Here is a 23204-nt window from a genome sequence, read left to right as displayed (position 1 = left end):
GCACCCCCTTGGCACAAATGGGGTCCTCAAGTGTGGGACATCACCCAAGCTCGCCTGCGGTTAGATCCACTTTCCCATTCCACTAGCACGAGCACAATGCACCAACACACTGAGGAAAGCACTCCCCTTAGGTAGAGCACCGTACCTTCTCCTTCAGGCACCCCAAAAGCGCCAAACCACCAACTTCGGAGGCCCTCATCAACCCATGACATCCAATTAGCTGCCCCGACAAACATCATTCTTAAGCTTCCACAAGCACCTGAGTTTACATGTGGCCAGACTTTCCTATAAAGCATTGCACTTGCTTCCTTTTCTTTAATGATATGAAAGTACTCTTTTCTTTTCAGTAAAGTGTCTATGTTATAATCCACACACAAGATTGTGTTTATGAGTCCACGTCTCAATCTTGGAACCTAATTCACTTGTGTGACAATTAGTATTGTCTGTGTCCATGTCTTCATGAGTTTGGTCTTCGTCTTCCAACCTCCATAGCTTCCGCATTGCCATGTCCTAGATCCATGTTTTAACAAAAATGTGGACTTTCACCTATAAGGGTAAACTTGAAGATTTAAGATCATGATAAAAAATTAGCATGTAAACATTCAATGCATGTATAATATACATTATTTTCACATGGCATCTTTTACTTAGTACCATTTTTCGCTTCACTGTAAGGCAACATAATTTACCTCTCAAGAAAATTTAAGATTATCGTGTCTTTTATTTGTATTTTCATTTCCAATAAGCTTTAAGGGTAACTTTGAAAACTTTATGAAGATGTGTTTCTATTAACAAGTGTGGAATGTTAACTATTAGAGTCACTCACAACAGTACATTCAGTGTCATGCATGTCGGATTGAACAATCTTATTTGCATTGACGATCCTTTATCTTTATTCATTCAAGAGACTTCTATATTTATCTTTCAAATATACATCGTTCTAGCAAATACACATGCATTTGGAAGGTTGGGAGAGCTTTCTTCATGATCTCAATTCATGACAAATTGGGATGCTCTCAATGATGGAACCATCCAGGACTTCAAGTTAAAGGTCATCGATGATATTCAAAGTTTTATGAAGACTATGAGAGTATCAAGGAGAGTCATGTTGTCTTGTTTTATCTCAATGCATGTTATTGGATCTATCTTTTAAGGAATTTAGTTGCACAAAACAAAAAAAATGTGGTTGGATAGAAAAACCTCATAGATCACATAATTTAAAATATCCGAACTAAACTAGAAGTCAATGGCGAAAGTATCAAAGGATGATTTTTTCCCTAACATGTTTAAAATGGCTCATCATGTTATTATACAACACTCCAAGACAAAGAATAGTGTTGGCCTTATTCAAAGAGCCTCTCTTTGGAAAATTGGTCCACTTGCTTCTTTTGCTAAGGTGGGACTTTAATCAACTAGTACAAACTACAAAAACGATTCTCATCTAGTTTGTTTAGATCCTGTAGTGCAAATGAAAGGGAGTCCTTTGGTAGCGATCATTCTTCCACAAACCAATGCTTGGAACCAAGAATTCAAGAGGCTACATTAGAGTCATCCAAACCTCCTGAGCAAGAGAAAAATAGCTCTAAACACAACACCTGCACTGATAAGAAGCAATGGAGGTATGTTCCAATGGGTAGGGACAAGAATCTAGCGCAAATGCCCAACCAAAAGCACCTGCCAATGCAATCGGATGAGGAGTTAAATAGAGAGGAATTAGTTGAAGAGCTAGGCTCTCCAAAAAGAGAGGCAGTCGTACCCTCACAACCTAGCGAGGTTGTTCAGTAGGCCGTAGCTATGTCCCATGAGGACACACTAGAGAAAGAGAATGTTGAGGCCTAGCCAAGCACATGAACAACTGACCTAGTTCAAGGTCCCAAGTCTTCAAGGGATACACCTCGATTGCCTAAGAAAAAGAAGACAAAAGTACGAAAACAACAATGGTAGTTGCAAGTGGTTGTAGACCCCAAGAAGATTGAGACCAAGAGTGCCGAAGAGTTGAGGAATAAAGCATCGAGTCCAACCCATTACCATCTCTCCTAGTAGCAGTGAAACCTCAAACCCATCCATGTGCTTTGAAAAATCAAAGCAACCATTATCATCAATGATTGCTTGTAACACTCAATCCACCGACAACATAACTCGCATTGACCAGTCAAGAGTGGATACAACACTGTCACAACAGGATGACAAGACCATACCAGTCACATCCGAGGAGAACCATGGCACAATAATAGCAAAACCTCAGGAAAAACATGAAAAACATGAAAATCTAACTGAAATTGAAAATTAACTAAGCTACAACAAAGAATTAACAAATCTATTGCACCAAGATATCCTCATCATATATTAATGGTTGGGAATTCAAGAATACATGACGGCCATGGCTGAGTGCTTCATAGGCTAAGAAGAAGCTAACTCCAAGAAAATGGTAAAGCCAAGATTATTGAATGATCAAAAGATGTCTTGCCTTTGGCCTCTAGTCCCTTTTATTCTAACTCCCTTTCCAAACTTAAGGGCTGTTCACACATGTATACATAGGCTAGGGATGAATTTACAAAGGCTGGAATTAATCCAAAGTGCAAATATTAATGTTGTATTTTCCTTCATGACAGGGTCCCGGTCGATACCTTCCCTGCGCCTGACGGGAGCCCACTACCAGCATAGTCCCAGTCGTCAGATCGCCCAAATTCACCCCGCCTCATACAAATAGAATAGGGCCTATGTTGTATAACCTGCTTGCCAAATGCCATTTTGTCATAACTTTTTGTTCTTAAGTGGTTAAAGGGGTAGGCTCCGCAACTGTACAAACCTCCCTTACCTACTACTAATACATGTCACGTCTTTAATAAGCACTAATGATATGCATCGTAGTCAGTACCATAGGATTTTAATAAAGTAATATCTTTTTGTGTTGCATCTGTCATTATAATCGATGCATGTGACTTGCATATACTCTCACGAAGTGTCAAGTGGATGCAGGACGACACAGGTCTTTGTACGAAAGTGTTCAATGCCCAAGTCATCGTAAGACCAACAATCTCACAAGGAGCCATGACAAAGCCTCACTGCCAAAAGCAAAAATTACCCTTGCCGATCACCCACTTCGCATGGCCCAAAGCATGATCAGTGGGGCCACTCTCTCTTTCTGGGTCAAACGCTCCACTTGGCACTCACGGCAGTTGTTGCCTCAATTGTACCAACATCTCACGTGACAAAGAGGTTTTGCAAAATCTCCAGTGTATCTCCCCATCTCAATAACTATTCCTCTAGCAATGAGACTAGGACACAATCATCACTGTAATATCTAGTTTCACAGCCTTTGAATCTCAACATTTCCCAATCCAATTGAAAGGTTGATAGCCTCAACGTATTGCAATGGTTGTACTCATGTTGTTCTTTTTAAAAAAAAGGGGGGGAAAGAAAATGAAAAAAGAAAAAGAAAAAGAAAAAGAAAAAATAAACAGAAAGAAAGAAAGCACTTACAATCATAGCATGACACCTAGGGGTCCTCATTTTAGGTACGCCCAGTGACCTTGGTCGGCTGGCTTCGTCCCTAGTTCCCTAGCCCTCTACACATCCCCCACAATTGTTTAGGGCACATCAAGGGTAGGACATACCTAGGGAGCTTGTCTCACCTATGGTTAGACCTGTCACCCTGACCCATTTGCACAATTCCTTTTTGCACTCCGCCTTAATACCATTGAAATCGATCGTGGTAAGCACCCCACGAATGGCCATGAAAAGTACACCGTAATGGTTGAGCAAGCCCAGTAGTTACCGGCTACCGAAAGTTCGGTGTCAATGTGTTAAATTATGCTACATCATGCTGTCACAATGCAAAGGATATCTCATACACCATATGTACTTCTCCTCAACATGGACAACTTTGCTTCATCCACACAGTGTTACGACAAACCAAACCCGCGATCTTCTAACTATGTAATATCTAAGTATGCATGAGCACTCACATAATATCTGCACCAAAATATATACATAGTTTGGGTCCTCAAGTGCTGGACAATACTCTCAGCTTACTTAGAGTTCGACTTGTCTCCCAAACTAATCAAACTACGTCTTGTGCACGATAAGAAGACTAGCACTACTCCTAGGGAGAGACCACATATGAGAGGTTTTCAATCGTAGGTATTGAAGACTCCATTAAATGCATCGTCAACTCTTTATGATCACTCAATTCAGACCTCTTGACCATTCCTATCATGTAAGCCCACCAAACAATCGGCCTGTGCAGAATCTCCACAAACCACCACCTCTACGAGCCCCTAGCGCAATTCCCAGCACAAACAGATCTACCCCCAACTCCAACCACCCTACCACCAGCCACCCATGCCAACAATGTGGCCCCAACCGCCTTCATCTACCCACCACCAGAAATCCTCCAAGACAACCATAGACGTCCTTGCCACCCACGTCTTTGATGCATGCTAAAGCCTACTACCTATGACGGTGAGTGCCATGGAACTGGCACTCGTCTAGGAGGGGGGTAATGTTAACCCTCAAAAGAACAAGGTGGAAAAGCCGAAAAATCTAAAGCAGAAGACAAGGCCAAGGCAAAAGTAAAACAAAATACGAAGGCGCACCAAGAAGAATCTGGAAACACAAGAAGTGCAAAAAAGTCCTAAATCAAGGAAAAATGTGCATGAGAAAAAGCGTGAGTCTATACTATTGAAAAAAAGTGCAAGGTGCACCATGATTTATTTAAAGAGTGTCGGGCTCTTACCCGTGTAATTTGTAAATGTAGACGGGCGGTAGAAAGGAAGCTACGAAGATAGGAGGACAATGGGAAAAAGGGCCTAGGCCACGGCCAGCCATGTAAAAAAGGTGATAAGGGGATGACCGCCCAAAAAGGATTTAGGGTTTTGTACATAAAGTTGAAAAGTGAATGGGAAGCTCATTCTTGTGTATGGCCAAAAGTGGCTCTCCTCTTCTTCTTCTTCTTCTTCTTCTTCTTGCTAGCTTGAGCTTGTGCTTGAGAGAGGGAGTGTGAGAGTGTGAGGGTGAGGAACAGGGGAGGAGAAGCTCTCCATCTTCTCCTCTCTTCTTTTCTTCTCTTCTCTTCTCTTGTCGTGCTCGCGGCAATGGAGCTTGAGAATGGAGCTTGCTTGAAGCTTGCACTTCGATCGTGGAGCTATCGGAGTGCGTGGGAGAGGATGTAACTCGATCGGCATGGAGATAAGCTCACTACACCCATAGATATGGATGGCGCGTCGGCTATGTGAGAGGCAGCCATTAGTGCTCGGCTTGGAACCCTTGAAGTAATAAGCGGTCTGTGGGTCTTGGCACTTGAGCGAGAGCTTCCACAGTTGCGTATGGCTTATTCACTGATAGAGTAATCGGTCAGGGGATTATGAATAGTGTAATTGTAAAAAGAATGACATTAAGAATTGTGCATATAAGTATTAAGTAAATTTTGCATAGAATCGCTCTTTGATCCCAAGGGGGAGAGAGAATATGCGATGGAATTATTATCACGTCTATTCTTGTATTGTTTAGAAAAAAAGTACGATTAATTTTGTTGGTCAATTGAACAACGCCCTAAATGCTTTTTACAATCAACTAATTATTGCATTGTGATTTGGATAAATATTCCAAGTGCTTGTGTTTGATGGTAAAAGCATGGCAAGGGTCAGTAATGACAAGTAGCCATGGGAAATAAAGGGATATTTCATTAGAAGATGATATTAGGCTGATTGCCTTGATCATGCTTGATTCCTAAATGGATTAATTAAGGAAGGATATTTTGCACGGGTGGATCATCTCCAAGATTGCATCGCAGATTACCCCGAAAGGGCATTGCTCGATTCACGGGCCGAAGGTCGAGTGGTGAAAATGCCAACCATAGAAGTTGTGTCTTACTCCTAGGTCACTTGGGGTTAGTGGAGCTTTGGACAGCCCTTGCCTAGACCGGAACGGAATTGTAGACTGCCATGAGCCCAATGTCTGGGGCATTGGAAGATCCTATTCTAAATAAAGGATGGAAATTATGGTGCCATGTGATTTGGACCGGGTACTTCTGTTGGACAGAAGGGATACATAATTCTCCTGTATGGGCAGAGACAAAGATTAACTTGAAGATAAGTTAAGGAACTTGTTTGTCAAAAGGACTGCTTGTTTTGTTTTTGTGTCAGTGTTACAAATTACACAAATGAATCATGTTCTCTAAAAGGCTTAATTAAGGAAACTAATTTTAAATGTCACACATAATTGTGATAGGACCTAATTAGATAACTAAAGAACGCCATTGAGGGAAGCGGGTGGGGGGAACCCCTGATGGGTCCGTCCTACGGAAGGGTGGTCCCAGAGAATTGGGAGGCTTCTCGCAAAGTCCCATAGTCGTTTGACCTTTAGGTAATATTAGGTTAGAACCGGATTCACACAGTTTTAGGGGACCAGAATGGGACTATGCCTTATGGACAGAGAGGTTGAGCAGCGCATCCCTCTCGTTTCCTATTCTCTTTGAACCAAGTGCGGCATGGATTCGCTTCGTCTTGGGCATCTTTGTGTAAAGTAGAATGTTCGAGACCCAATGCTAGAATGCTGCCACGAGACCTTGATCATCAGAGGGACCAAGATTTCAGGTCGATCCTAATGGGTTCGGCCGCGAACATTTCGTTGCGAGGCAGACTCGGGAAACCCTAAGCGACAAACCCCATAACATTCCATGGGAGTGCCAGGCAACGATGCTTAGATTCGTTTCTTGATGGACTGCTAAAACGTACTTGGACAGCCGATAGGTGGGCACGTTACAGGAGGCACAAAAAAAGATGTCACAAGAGTGGTGATAAGGATAATCCTCTCACACAACTCAAAGACATAAGAGAAAGGGGTGCTATGACTTTGCCAAAGTAAAGAACTTAACTAGATAAAATGATCAAACATGAGCAAACCATCAACATCAACACCTCTTGTAGCCATAGAACACATAGAATTCGAAGCATGACTTTCCATTTAAAAAAAACTTGAAAGTCTTGATTTTGATATTTTGAAAAATCTTTACAAAAAGATTTTTAATCCAAGTAGTCTCCATTACGGTCAAAAACGCTTCAAAAAATGCACTTTTGTTAATCACGGGATTAAGGAAAGGGGCAAAGAGAGTTTGCCACGTGTGCAAGAATATGGTATTATTGTCTCCTCCTTTTTGGAGATAGTAGAGTTGACTCCGTGGTTCTCTTCTCTCTTATAGCCAAATTCTCCAAACTCTGACATGTTTTGATGGTCCCGAAGTCCTTATTTAATTATAAAATCTGACAAAACCGGTTATGATAACGATATTGTGAAGTTAATACTAACTTTTTTGAAAGTCGGGAGCTTTTGGCGCCTTGACTATATTTTCATTAGTCTTTTCACTATTTCTTCTTTGTTCATTCGTCTTTCTCGGTGAGCTTCTTTCTTTGCTTATTTGCCTTTCTTAGTGAGCACTTTTCTCTGCGATTTCAGTCTAAGTATGGCATCGAAAAGGCGCTCATCTCGTTTAGTAAACTCCTGCATTGTCTATGGCCAAGGAGTAGACGGAAAATGGGAGCCCAAAACCTTTTGCATAAATGATTGGGTGACCATGTTGCCCTCTTGCAAAGGCTCTCACAAGGTCAAAAGAAGAAAAAGAGAGGATATAAAACATCACTGGAAAGGGTGTATCATCGCTTTCAAAATTACGCATGAATGGTGGTTAGTTAAAGTGCAACATGTTTACATGGCCAAGGATATGCACTTATCTCCTAATGAATGTGTTTGCCAGCAAACACATTGTAAGTCTTAAGTTGATAACATATTTGATTTAAAAAAAAAATTAAGCAAGTATTAATATTGAATTCTTCGTTGTAGATATACTTCCATCAACAAGTATTGAATGGCAACCTGTGGAGAGTTTGAGTGGAACTTTGAATGCGATTCATAAGGCGTTTGCAGACATTATATATGCTAATGAGATCGTCGGTTCTTTCAGTGAGAGAAGAATTTTTATATATTATGCACAATATGTGGTTCCATCTAAAGAGGGTACATATGGACATATCGAGGATTTGCCATTGCCAAGTCTCTCCTCTCTTATTTGGGAGGTTCCTAATAAGACAACCATGCATGGTTTTAATTTCAAAATATGTCAAGATATTCAAAAGTCCATGGCAGTTGGAAGGATCTCTAGAAGAATATACTTGTCATGGTTTATCCCCTTACATATCTTTGTGGGTTGCTTCAAAATAGCAAACTTACAGAGAACAAAAGTATCTTGGCTAAGTAGAAATTTTGCAAGCGCAGAACTAGATAACATTATAGGGAAGCTTTGGAAATCTAGAGATGTTGACCATAAGGGCGACACCATGAGGTGTATTGTATACCCCCAATCCTTGTCTCTGTGTTATAATATAGCATGACAAACTCTTGCTTTGGGTTTTGATTATAGGAGATACAAACTTAAACTAGGCATGTGGATTCCCTTGGATTCAGATACAGATTGCATGCCCTTAAATATTAAGGTACAAGTTGTAGAAAATGAGGTAAATATCACTTCCAATTGGAATCTTAAAGATGTAAGGGATACCTTGGAGATGCTAGACTGTACATCCCCAGAATATAAGTTCAAAGTAAATGGTAAAGTAGTAGGGAAAATAGCTGAACGCTTTTTCTCTTGTATGAGTTGCTTGCCTCCTTCAATTGTAAGCTTCGAGCCATAAAATTGAAAACATTATGTTGGACAAAAAGCTTTTCATTGAATAAAGAGTTACAAAATTGAAGTGTAGATATATAAAGATCTTGCCATTTGTATCTATTTGTCTTCTTTCATCATTGTAACTTCTTCGTCACTTTTTGAAAAGATAGATATTGCAGCTGCAGTGGCTTTTTTTTTTGGTTGGTTGAAGAATTTAACTTGGACAAGGGCCCTCTTCTCTTGAGGGGGTAGATGAGAAGACGAATGAGAAAGTGTTGGCATTTCTGTCTTTGTGGAGCTTGCCTTACTTGTCATTCCAGATGGCTTACCTTTTGCCTTACTCTTAGTTAAGGATTTATGTGGAGGAGAGTCGAGGTCGACTGGCGTGATTGCTCTATCCAAAATTAACTCAATACATCTCTCTCTTATCCACCATGTGTATGAGAATTGGGGTAATCTTTGCACTGCAAGGAAAATTGTAATAAGTTGTAAGGTGAATGATAGTTCGTACTTGTAGGGAGTAAAAACAAAGAAATGGAATGATTATAAAATTTGATAATAATGTTGTTGCTCAAAATCTAATAACGTTGCTCAAAACAGAATGTGAAAGATACTTACATTAACCCCATGTATCTTGAGAATCTTTGAATCTATTATCCTACAAACATTTGAAATTACTCTCCATCCAGAAGAATACACATCATTTTGTAAGGGCACTTCTTGTAAGAGAAAACTATATGGTTTTTGAGGATCAGCAATATCGTCATATGTAGTGTCCAAAAAGGTTACCACCAACCTCCTAGCACTGTAAATGGAAACATGTTATAAAAAAAGGACAATAAATAAAATAAATAATAAACCAAAAAGTGAGGATTTGTATTCAACACACATTTTTGCTTGACCGTGGATACCCCTAAGAGAGTTCATAAGGATCATTTCTCAAGTGAAAATATCAATATATATTAAGCTCCAATGTCCTCTGCAAAGTAAAATGTTAGTAAGAAATGCATACTATAAATAAGTATACATAAAGAAGTATACGTTAAACCCTTTGCAAAATTGCATACCTTGCAACGTAAGAAAAAAAAAATGGTAGTTTGTAATTGGATCAAACGATCTGAAAAATAATCCTATGTTTGAATGAGATTTTGAAAACAATTCCATTGATAACATTGGATCAATGATAAATATAGTTTTAGAGATTTCTTGGCTAAGAGAAGAAATCAACGCCCTAAAACCAAAAGCAAAACCAAATGAATGTCAATTGCAATGAACACAACAACACTATCATTCAATTTAAAAAATTTGAGCCAAAAATCCTTACCTTATGCAACAAAAGACTACTGAATCTGACAACTGAATATCTTTCTTAACAAACATTCCTTTGTCCTCAGGGGAAATACTAAGATAGTCTTCTGAAGAACTGCAAGAGACATTCACAACCATTTGCCCGTATACCTCATCCATTCTCTTCAGATTGACAGGACCAAGGACATCGATTTTTCTCTTGCAAATTTCATCCTCTGACTCTATAGTCTCTTGTGGTCATTCTTGATGGGTGACTTCTTTAGGTTCTTGATAGGCAGACACTTGTTCGGAGGTGGTCTTTGCAGGGTATAAATGTGTCACGTCCTCAATCACTAGCTGTTTCGCTCTCCTAGACAATTTTGGAGGAAAGTTAAGGATCTCAAATGCTTTTTTATCAGTAGTGGGCAAGGGCCTCAATACCTTATCGAACCTATACCTGATTATGCTAACCATACTAAAGTCTTTGTTCATCAAAGTCATTCTATGAGTGTGGGCAGCAGCAATGTAAGCATCGTTCATAAAATCAATAGCGAAGTCTTCAGTAGCCTCTTGAAGGCAAAGAATGGCTGCAGGCTGCCATTTTTTTGCATGCCAACTTTAGTGGACACCCTTGATAATCTAAAAGAAATATCTTTGACAACCCTAATAAATGCTATCTTTGGAATCACATGCTATGTGGCTCTTTGTGCCTTCCTTGGGTCCAGGTTGCTCTGTCTGTTGAATAGGGGTTCTAAGGGAGGTTGGAAACTTAGCAGTTGTTGTAGGGTAGGACTGTACATGATGAACCTTACTCTGGGCAGGAGAAGACACTGTCTCTGCACTAGATTGTTTAGATTCCATAGCAGGAGACTGAAGGCAACCAGGGGTAGGTGGGATTTGAGGGCAACCAGGGGTACGTGGGATCTCAGGATGGAAAGATTGAGAAGATGAAAGCCTTGTCTCCTCCTCACTCTCTTTGTTGTCTATATAAACCTTCCTTGTATTCTGCTTTTTCCTAGCCATGAACTTGCAGAAAAATGAGACTTGTTAGAACATTTAAAAACTATGAGTAAAAAATGAGACTAGTTAGAATATTAAAAAACCATAAGTAACCCAAACAAAAATAACAAATACGGCACGATAGGAGAAAAAGCCCGGGTCCGAAGTGAAGCTCCTCGTGCCATATTTGCGGATGACCGATACAGAGTGATAGGGAAAAATCGTGGGTCAAAAATGTAACTCCTCGCGTCGTATTTGCAATAGGTAGTACGGTTTAACTGATACGATGCGAATACAGTGAAACCAAGTTTTGAAAAGCAACCTCTCGCATCGTATTTGTGGTGAATGATACGGCGTGAAAACAACGAAAATAGTGAAGCGCGGATTTGCAGTGTTGGATACGACACGAAAACAATGAAGCGCATTTTTAAAAAGCACTTGCTCGAGCCATATTTGCGATGACTGATACGGTGCAACTATGTTTAAGCGTAGGTTAAAAAAACAACTCCTCACACCGTAATTGCGGTGATCGATATAGGGCAAAGTTGATCTCGACGTGGCTGTGTATTCACGCTCTGGATTTGAAAAGTGAGCCACGTAAGCTACAATCGATCTTTTATAACTGCGAGGTCCGTGACACGTGGCAGTGTTTAATTGGCTAGGTTTTGCATGGGCCATCCATGTGGCTGTCTATGTGGCATCGCACGTGGCAAATATTTTTCGCTCTATATAAACACAGTGGTTAGGCATTTATGACTTTTTTTGCAAATTTACAAGCTTGTTTAGAGTTGAGGTCCACTTTCAATGTTTCTTATGTGAATTTGCGTGATTTTGTTTACCCCTTGATACAAAGCGAGGAGATATTGTTCTTGAGGTCGCTTGGCTGAATTCGCATCGTATCATCGATTAGCAAATACGAAGCGAGAAGGCATCGCTCGTGAACTAGTTGCACACTTTCGTGCGGTATCGTACTTTCACTCATGTCTGAACCTAAGGATGTTGTAGGCTCCCAAGAGCAGGTAACCCCTTCTAAAAAAAGAAGAAGATTGTCATTAAGGTCAACAAGAGCTTCTGGGTGTGCTGCCTTCTCCCCTGAAATTCCCATAGCTTCCTCCCCTTGTTTAGAAGCAAGTGTGGGAATGCCTAAGAAGTCTCCAATCAAAGGTAAGTCACCATTGAGGGTTTCTAGATTGTCCCAGATCACAGAGGTTTCTCCATCTGAAAGGCTCCTAGAATTTCTTCTTCAGAATGGCATGGAGTTATCTTATTACGGAATGGCAAAGGATATTTTCAACCTTGACTGGGATATTGACCATGTATTGAACTCATGTAAGAAGTTTTTCTTGGAGAAGTTTGCTGAGTTTGAAAGTTTTGCATTTCCGGTGGTTGAAAAGGATGCAAAGGAATATGTTCACATACCTATTGGGAGCTCACCTTCATAGAAGGCTTCGTTTTCAAGAAAGTGTACATCTCATTCTCTTGACCGGTTTTGTACCTCAGATTTGTTTTGTTCTATTTATTCTAGGAAATGCAGGCTTATGTCCAAAACAACTGCATTCATTACATTTTCTCTTATTAAATATCCTGTGAAATTTGATGAAAAACAATTAGAAGGTCCAAAATGTTCTAGCTTTTGCCTTTTGGACGAGGTAGCAAATGACAAGGATGCAGGGGAATGTTTGGACCCTGTGCAAGAAGCAAATATTGCTAGCAAACTAGATGTTGCCCAATTCAAAGCTGAGACCATTATTGAAGAAAACCATGCAAATGCAGAACTTGTTTGTGACTTTTCTTTTTATACTGTTGCTTCACTACCAACTTTTCCTATCAAGGACAAAGAATACATACTGCTAGCAGACATTCAAAGGCCCTTCAATCTTAGGGAGGATTATTGTTTAGCCATCATTGCTGATGCTGCAAATGGCATTGTTGATGTCGAAAATGAATCGAAAGAAGAGTTACTTAAACTTAACACTGAAATTACGGACGACAAGTTTATTGAAGCAGGGGATGCCCTTTCTCTTTGTTTTCGTAAGGCAAAGAATGTTGAGGAAGAGTATGGGATTACTGAAGAGGAATTCCACGGCCTTCAAGACCGACTTGGAATTTCCCATTTTGGAAGAGAAGAGTCACAATATGTTAAAGAATTGGAAGATACCAATGATGCACAATCATCAATTAACATATGGAATCCAACTAAGCTAGAAAATGATGAAAATCAATTGGTACTATTATCTCAAATTTTGTAAGATGTATGTACATTAATATGTTTGATTTAAACATTCATTTGACATTTATCTTTTTTTACAGTTGGAGATTGAAGATTTTGATAACTTCTTGGGACGGGGTAAAGGGACAAGAGTTGGTATTAGTTCACATAAAGATGTTGCACTTGGCCATTACTTAGCAAGGATTGATCCGCATGTTTTCTTGGTATTTCATAACATCTTCTCAGAGGAAGCAACATGGCCTATACTATGTATTAAGGCATTTACAAGGCTACTTGGTTTCTTTGGGTTACAATACAATGCACACAAGGTGATGCTTTTGGAGAAGACTATGGCAATTAGGATTTTTGGTTATGGTCCTGGTTTCTCTGCTTCTAGAGCAGGATACTTTTTGACCCTCTCATCTTATGCCTTGGCAGCAAATCAAACTGATATAAAATCAATAGTTGGCTACAAGAGAGGAAAATTTCTGCATTATAGAGGAAATATCCCGGAAAGGGAGGATGATGTAAAGGCTCCTGAGAGTTAGCTTTGTACTTTCCTTTCTTGAATTCTCAAGTTGAAGTATTCATTCTTTGAAGTTGTCGTCGAAAAATACTATAAATTCTTACGTTGTAGTATTCATCCTTTGAAGCTGTCGTCGAAAAAACCAATTGAATAGCTCCTCAAGAGTATTGCTTTGTGTAACTCCACCTCCATGTCTTGTGCTTCGAAAAAAAACTTGTACATGCTTGATAGTGAGATTTTTCCATGCCTTGGCCGCTATAAGTTGCGAGGGGGCCTTGCTCCTCCACAAAGTAAGGCCCATGGGTATGAAGGATATGCTGCAAATTCATGAGAGTAACAATCAGTTTCTGCCAATGGAAATTTTATCAAAGAAAGCTTGGATTAAATATTCTCTCTTACCAAATAAAAAGTGATATCTTTTTCTCCCCATGCCTTCTTTATTGCATGAACAAGATTTGTAATCGAACATTTGAACTCTTTTGGATACATGTACGTTTTCGTTTGTTGCTTGAGGAGCTTTAGGAAGACATTAACGTGTCTCCAAACCTCCATCCTTAGAAATGCAAGTCGTGGTGTGGTTGCAACGTTTGTCGTTATCCTATATAGCTCTCTCCAATGCTCCCAAGTAATGCTCACCTGTTTTCCTGTATGGTTACCTAAAAAAGGTCTAGCTTTTGAGCCTCCCATTGAGACATCAGCCAAGACATCTCTTGTTTTCCCTAAAAGTGTTGGATCTTTTCTTAAATGAACTTGATCTCCATGAAAACCCATTTTGTATAGTAATGCCTCACATTTGTCAATACAATCATTCGATAAAGACAAAGGCTTAATTGAGTATGCATAGTCAAGATGCAACCTGAGAAGTTTATCAATAATTCTAATCTTTGCATGCAAAGTACATATATGAACATTAGTAAGAGGAATTGAAAGAATTGGATCCCATATATCTTCCTTATTTTTTTTAAAACTTAGATCTATAGAGTCTCTAGTTGGGGCTCTTCTTACAGGGCGCAAATTGCTCTAATTTTTAGACCCAACACTTTTCATACAATAAATACAAGGATATTTTGCATTTACCCCATTACATATTCCAAGCATACATTTGATAGTTTTCAAGTCAGCGCTCATATGCCATTCCACATTAAAATTACCAACCCCATCAACAACCAACATTTCTCCTTCACTTTGAGACTTAATAATGTTTGGAATACCTGTATGAGTAAACAACCATTTCAGTGTTTCATGATTCTCAATTGGTACCTGAGTTGCACCAACCCACCAAATCTCCATCTCACACTGGAACTTATGCATTGGTGCTTGACCCCCACCATTGATGTATTCCAATGCCCTGTTCATGATGCAAATGATGATTCTTTCCATCTTTTGTCCTTTTTGAATCTGTGCTTCATCTAACTTCAAGGCAAACTTTAAAACACCGTGACATTCCTCTAACGTGAGTTTATACATGTGAACCATTGCAATCTGCACTCTTCTTAGATCAACCCATATATTGTTAAATACATTGTATTCAAAACTAGATTTTCTTTTTGTCTTTTCATATGGCATAGATGCTTCAATATGAATATATTCCTTGAAAACTTGTGGAATCTTACGATTCATGGCAATCATTGCAACCGATACTCCTAGGGTTCGAGGTAACCCAAATGCAGTTATTCTATTATATTTTAGATTTTTAAACCATAATCTTGAGATAGCTCGATAACCTTTTCGACTAATGCCCATAGTATCACATGCCTCTACAATTTCGTTTGGTTTTACTGTGTCCTTTAAGTCCTTCACTAATTCTTTGAGAGTTGGGCCTCTCAAATCCATATTTTGAGGTGACTTAAGAATCCTCAAAACATCATTCTTATTCATGGTCTCTTTTAAAAAACTGATTCTCTCCTCACTCTCTCAAATATTTATACTCGATATGTTGGAGATATATTTTTTTGCAAGATTCAATCTTCTTTTCTTTGCTCTCTCACACAAGCTAGTTATATTTTTTAATGGTCTCTTTCTCTCTCTTAATCCTATTGGAGTTTTCTTTAAATGTGCTAACTTGTCTTGTAATGACTTATTAGCATTTTCCAAAACGTCAATCTTATTTGTAAGCTCAGAAATGCTTGTTTGTGCAATAAATAATGCTTTTCTCATTTCATTCATTTGAGCCATGTATGTGTAAGATGCAAAGTATAAGCTTTTACAATACCCAAGCATCCCATTATAACCTTCCCCAACATATCTCATGTAGTCATGAATATTAAAAAAATTAGGAGGTTTACCTATTGAAGGATCCTTTGGATAAATATTCCATCTACCCACAAATTTATATGTTTCTTTCCTTGAGTTCGCAATCTGTTGGCCTCCATCTCATCTGTTAGTACTCGATGATGTATACTTCTCCAAGATAAATAAATTGGATCTAATTGGATGGTAAGTTTGTATTTGCATGTGCTCGCATTTGTATCACTTGCAGAGGTGTTGCTAAACATTTTAATAGATCAATGATCGCAGTGATAAGAAAGTGAACACAAAGAAGAGAATGGCGAAAAAGAACGGAAAAAGAGCGTGTGAAAAGAAGACACGGGAGTAGACAAATGATGGGGGAGTAGACAAATCACGATATAGGTGGACATTTCTCGAAAATACAAATTGTCCCAAGTTCCAAGACAAAAAACGATAAAAAATGTGACACTGACATAAATTAAATTTGAGGGACAATTAATGGCTCAGCTCTTTGATGAATTCAATATTCTCTCATTAATCACATCTGAGCAACCAAATTTGGCATTTTCATTCTTCCAAAATCTCAAGTAATTAGCAACTTAATCATTTTCTTACAAATGCCTTTTTTGAAGCATTTTTGGCCCTAATGCTACCTCTTCAACAAGGATAAATCTCCATAATCTCTTGCTTTGTCTTTTGGGAAAATCTCCACTTCTCCAATAGGCCTTAGGCCACTCATTTCCAACTTCAAATGGAGTGTGACTCTCCTCTCTCTTTACACGAGTAAAGTTTTTAAAAAAGGGAAGGGCCCCTACTCCTTACTCCTCTCTCCTTTTTATAGATTTTCTCTCAATACGTATGACATGAGTTTATAAAATCTTTTAGCTTATTGAAAAGCCTTATGGCTTTTCTCCTTATATGCTTTTCATGCCGTGATTGGCCACAATGGTGATATTGTTGTTGCTGATCGATGTAGCATTTGGAAGATGTGAAGGCAACAACAACTATTTACTATGATGATTGGCCATAGCATTGCCATTGTTATAAGAAGATTCCCTTTCCCTCTCATAATCAGATAACAGAATCAGCTTAGGGCCAGCTTAGGGCCACCATTGGACCTGTTCTTCTTTGTCTTGTACCTCTTCTTTAAAGAGTCCACCTTGTTCTTAAATTGATTAACTATTCTTGTTGGCTCTTGGCCACCCACACTATTGCTCATCACATTGGCCACCTCTTCCCAATCACTCCCACGCAGGTTTTCCCAATTCAATTGCAGATATTTCTCAATGTAGGTGTCTAACATGCATAACATTGCACCATCACTCCTCCCTCTTCTTCTTGCTCTTACTTTTGTGCAAATGGATACCTCTGCCACCAACCCCTCCATGACCTTCAATAAGAACTTCTTAGAGAGAGAGAGAGAGAGAGAGAGAGAGAGAGAGAGAGAGAGAGAGAGAGAGAGAACTCATATACTTCAAAAAGTTGTTACTTTTTTATCCTTATTTTTAAGATCACTTGAAGCTTTTTGTTATGATTCAATACATGATTACATTTAAAAATGTGGGTTCAAGCCATTTTGATAGTGCCTCATGTGCATTGATAAACCAATGGCTCCATTGATCATACCATGGTTTACTTGACTTGAAAGCATGCACACACAACATGGTTGTAGGGCATGATGGCTAGCTAATTCTTTCTCTCTCAAAAACTTCAAGTACCTTCTCTCCCTCTCTCTGACTCATAATCTCCAAGAAGCTCTTGTTGGAGGTCATATAGTGGATGATCTTTTGGACATGGAAATGAGCTTGGACTGGTTGGGTAGGCACCTCCCCTTTTACTAAGGCTAATGTCCTCTCACATGGAGCAAGGTGTAGTGGCCTTTACTTCCACTTGCATGGTCCTTAAGGTGCCTCGTTTCACTTACGACTAAGAGTTCAAGCACATAATTGTTACTTTGCATAGCAATAGATTCGTAGGGATTTAAATACTTCCCCAAGTATATGTTCTTTAGTGTAATATATACCTAATATGAGATCTCTTTATATAAGAAGACTATCGAGTAAAGAATAAGAAGAAAACATCCTCCATTGCATAATGATCAGATTACATTAACACCTAAAGTTCCTTACAATAAAGAAGTGAATAACCCAAAAAATGTTGGCTACTCTTCGACATTCCTTACTATCCACTGATGTATCATATTCACCATTCCTAATACAACTAAGTTCTCTTTGGTGATGTGGCCACCAATGTTTTCCTATCCATATACATTCCTCCTCCTTCTAGTCCCCTTAGAGATATTACCTTAGGGATACGGATTATGGGTGTTCCAAAGTTATGAGTTACTACTACACATAAGAAGCATGATCACTGGTGTAATAGTTGAATAGATTTATCTCTTTTATAAGTTTTTATTCTCCTTGATCTTCACTTCAATCCCTTGAAAGGTCCTCTTAGATATGTGTGTGTGTGTGTGTGTGTGTGTGTGTGTGTGTGTGTGTGTGTGTGTGTGTGTGTGTGTGTGTGTGTGTGTGTGTGTGTGTGTGTGTGTGTGTGTGTGTGTGTGTGTGTGTGTGTGTGTGTGTGTGTGTGTGTGTGTGTGTGTGTGTGTGTGTGTGTGTGTGTGTGTGTGTGTGTGTGTGTGTGTGTGTGTGTGTGTGTGTGTGTGTGTGTGTGTGTGTGTGTGTGTGTGTGTGTGTGTGTGTGTGTGTGTGTGTGTGTGTGTGTGTGTGTGTGTGTGTGTGTGTGTGTGTGTGTGTGTGTGTGTGTGTGTGTGTGTGTGTGTGTGTGTGTGTGTGTGTTATGGTACAATTTTCTAAAAAAAGAACAACAAATGAGATTGTAATAAACAATTCAAGTAGACTAAGGGCTATAAGTAAAGAGAGCTCTAGTTGAGAAGTAAAGAGTTCTAGTTGATATGATCTAATGGGGACCTAGAAGGCTTGGCTCTAGCATGAGCAATAATCTGATGTATCTATGTATGGAAGTGCCATTGGGGCTTATATCAGGGTCTTGATGCTTGGATTGGCTAAACTGGATGGCTCGACCAATCAATACCCCTCATGTATGCATAGAAGATTGGGGCTATAGTTATACTAAAACCTCCTAGGTCTCTCTTGTGAAGAAATTTGCAAGCTGCCTTTGAGTGTGGCCTCACTATCCTGAAGCTACTACACTCCTAAGGAGCAAGTCTCAAAGTCAACGTATCTACAAGAGGAAGAACCAAGGCACTACTGATCCATGTAATCCATGACTCCAGATAATGGTCCAAATATGTCTCTAAAGAGACAATGGAAGTGGCCTTGGATCTCATAGTATGTTGGGCATCGACAAATATAGTGCTCCTCTATCTCTAGCTCCAGTTGAACTATTTGGCATATGCGCTCTTTTGGTAGTACGGATGTGCATTTGCCAATCTCAATCTCTAATTGGTGTGAAGAAGTATGCAACTACCCAATAGCACATTTAGTCTCATGTGAGCGGTGGGTGTCCGTATATCTCAAGTGAATAATAAATCCATTATTTGTGGTTTGGAGAAGATGCTCTCTGTAGAAAGTCATCTTCATCCCTAGCTCTTGTTTTGGTGCCACCATGTCCTCCTCACATCTAGTTGGGTTGAGATCCCCGCCTTGATAATCATGTCAATCTCCAAGCAGCTCAAGGTAATTGATGGTGCATCAAGGGAGTATTAGAAGGGGGTAGCTTGTCCACGCTAAAGCCATGTAACTCAAACCAAGCTGACATCTATGCATACCAACATGAAGTGATACCCTCCCTAGCAAGTTGTCGAGAGGACTCAAGAGCCAACCATGCATATCTATGTCTTGGTAGATCCCATAGTTTGTGTACATATATGATTGATTGTGTGAGGGCCTCCACATTGATGTAGCTACTAGCTCAGCTCTAATGATCTCATGTGGTACTGAGGCCTTACATTCGATCATCTTGGAAATCATGGATACAAGGGGTCTCTCCATCGACCTCCAACCATAGTATGTGCAATTTGATCAATTGCAATGATTCAAACTGGTGCCCCATACTTGTATTGCTTAGAGTAATGTGGACTTGACTAGTGTATCAAAGAGCCACATCTTGGTATGGGGTTCTTGAAATTGTACCCTTGAGCACATCCTCTCCAAGCCACCCAATGCTACATATCCTTGAGCTAGTCTAATATTTGCCGCCTCCCTTATAGAGAAAGTGGGACATGTGAAGAGTAATCCAAGTTATATATATGAATTCACATACTCCAACTCTTCCTACCTATATGCGACATTAGGTGGTGTGTTGATCCCCTAATCCATTGCGATGCAGTGTTAAACACCATCACATTGGTTTTACCAAGGTTCATTGAGAGCCCACTATCTAATGCATATGAGTGTAGTGCATCTAGGTGTCTTTGTAGTCCCTCTAGGGAATCAAATCTATTAGTACAATGTCATCTGTGTATAAGAGGAGAGGTATCCAAGTGCCAGCCTCCAATACAGCTACTCTATCCCCTCGAGATATGTAGTTAACAATCCCATCAATGTAAAGACCAAACAATGTCAAAGAAAGGGGGCATCCTTGCTTCACCCTAATGGTGGAGTGAACACGAGCTAAAAGGTCATTGGGTGTCTATACTTTGACAACAACCCTCTCATATAGTGCTAGGATACCCCAACTAAACTCCTTGGGGTACTCCCATGGCATGGAATCTGTGTGTCAATTTGTCTCTTGGCACTGTGTCAAGGGCTTTGTAGAAATCCACAAAATGACAATAGTTCTGCTAGCCATGAGCCCTATACTCCTCAATGATCTCTCTAAGTGTGAGGATGTGATTTAATGCAAAGTAGCCTCTCCTAAAGCCAACCTCTCCCATGCTCTGAGCCCCCCACATCTTTGCCCATATGCTTAACTCTTGCTCAAGGATGGAGGCATATAATTTAGCCAATGTGTGTCCACCAACCATAATATTCTAATAGTTGTTGGGTAAAGTGGGATCTCCTAACTTGAGGATAGGTACAATGGTGTTTGTGCTCTAGCTCTCTAGGAGGTTTTGTGTGTGTGTGTGTGTGTCTCTCTCTCTCTCTCTCTCTCTCTCTCTCTCTCTCTCTCTCTCTCTCTCTCTCTCAAATATATACATGTAAAAGTGTACCACAATAAAAAAGTCCAACATCCACACACATTTCAAATCAGATCATTAGAGCTAAACAAAAGTTAGTAAAGCTTGGTAAGAGGGTTTATCTATGAAAGCTTTGAGCTAAAATTCATGTCAAGCACTAGTAACACACGTGCATGCTCACACCCCCCTCTCCACAAGCTAAGGAAATAAAAGTCTCCTATGGGAACAACATAAGACGTGTTTATCTCTTTCATAAAGCTTTCTATTGGTTGCATAGAAAATCTAGAAATCCTTTAAAACCATTATTCCCTTTGTAGCACATGACCACTCAAAACATTGCCAATTTGAAATAATTGAATCTTGCATGATGCTAGGTAATGTAAGTGTCCAATATGGTCACCTTGCATATTAAATGACATGTGGGGTCCACATTGGGGCCAAGTGAGATGGGATAGTGACCATATAGCACCACAATCAGGTACATGAGTCTCCATAATGCTAGTGTTATGGAGAGGAGATATTTTCATGAAGTGCATAGGCTTCATTACTCAAAGACATCTCAAGGTATGAATACCTAGTTCCAACTCATATGGAGTTATATGCTAATGCATATTTAAAAGTGCAAAACATCCATTGATTGAGCACAACAAATGCACACCCAACTCTTTGCCCTCTATAGAAAACATGCAAGTAGACATGCCCAACAAAGTACATCGAGACCCAGCTTGAAGTTTAGACAAAGTGTAGTTTGTATTCAAGATGTACTTCTACACAATGTTGAGATTTTAATGTGCATGTGGGCTTACACATGTATTCTTATGTAGCAAATTTCTCACGACTACGGACTCTTGTGCATAGGGCATGTGTATATGTGCATATTCCTATCATTTTTTGTGGGTATACTTTTTATATGGACTTGGGTGTGAATTTGCAACTTCATTCCTTACTATCTCAAACTTAAAACTAATTAGAAGCCCAATCATTATTGACTCATAGTTGGCATGGATAAACTTAAGAATACCTTAAGTGTATAAAATTCCCTCCAACCCTCATGAATAAGGGAATAAGGCATATGATAGTTTACAATCTTCTTAATAATGTTGGAACCATTTAAATCACATGAAAAAGTAGCACCCTAGGTTGTTCCAACGCATACCTATGACTTTAACTTCATTCGTATTAGCAATAGAACCCTTGCACCCCTAAAACATATAGATTTGAAGTAAGATCTGAAGAATTTCTAAAACAATGGGTTGAAATAAAACTCGAAGCATGTTAGATGACATGGGATGTATTACTTGGTACCTAGGTAAAACACCTCTGTGATATCTCCTACAACTCAAAGCATCTGTGGGGTTAGTTTAGTTATTACCAAGACAACAGGAAAGTTGCTTCACTATATAGTATTCTCAACTGAACTAGCCATGCTCTTGGTTATGTGTTATGTAGCAATCACTAAAACAGATTTATAGGAAAGTTGATCTTTAATCTCAAGTGTCAAAAGCATTGTCTTCTCAATATAGCACCACCATAGATGATAAGTACTGGGGTACCCTTACTTTATTGATGCAATTAAGCTCGCATATCAATCATAGTGTAGTTGTAAGTCTAATGTATGATGTGATTTTGCTAATGTGTAGGTTTGACACCTAGAGAGATAATGTAGAGCAAGCTACATTTCAGTGCTTGAAAACAGAGGTTTAATGTAAAGTGAATTGCAAAAATTTCAAAAAGCCTTCAAAATTTAAAGAAAAATGTTTAAAACCTTGAACACTTGAAAATTTTAGCATAAAAATAGCAAATACATGTAGTTTGATTCAAAAGTCCCTCTAAAATTTTGAGTTAGAGGTTTTTGTATTTATTACCAAAAATGTTTTTTGTGAAGAGTGCATTGACTCTCCCCGATCTTGTACAATAATACATGCATCTTTGACCCCATTTAAGAGTGTTGTGGCATGGTACATCTCAATTCTTGTGATCATTCACCACCTTGCTTATGACCTTCTTTTACATCCTATTTATTTAAGCCTTTCTCTAATTTGCATTTAGTAGGATTGGCCCTATAGCCATTGATACTAGACAAGGATTCCAATAGAGACATATTTTTGCCAAGGGGGTCATAACTCAAGCAGTTTGAGCATGTGAGTGTGTACATGGGTGCATGAGTCCAAACCTTGAATATACCCTT

At 39.3% G+C, this 23204-nt stretch overlaps 1 long non-coding RNA gene across 1 annotated transcript; it reads right to left on the bottom strand.

Moving 5' to 3' along the window:
• Positions 1-9339: 9339 nt before the first annotated feature.
• On the bottom strand, positions 9340-9762 carry LOC148033704 (uncharacterized). Its single transcript, XR_015691473.1, has 3 exons — positions 9730-9762; positions 9552-9641; positions 9340-9467 (listed from the first exon to the last, which is right to left on the bottom strand). It is a non-coding gene; the product is annotated as an uncharacterized LOC148033704 (long non-coding RNA).
• Positions 9763-23204: the final 13442 nt, after the last annotated feature.

Source organism: Lygodium microphyllum, chromosome 7 (assembly GCF_053477565.2).
Source record: "Lygodium microphyllum isolate KBCC chromosome 7, Lygodium_microphyllum_v1.1.10, whole genome shotgun sequence".
In the NCBI taxonomy this organism is placed as follows: Eukaryota; Viridiplantae; Streptophyta; class Polypodiopsida; order Schizaeales; family Lygodiaceae; genus Lygodium; species Lygodium microphyllum.
The sequence above is the reverse complement of the archived record's forward strand: the minus strand, read 5'-3'. Positions and strand labels throughout refer to the sequence as shown.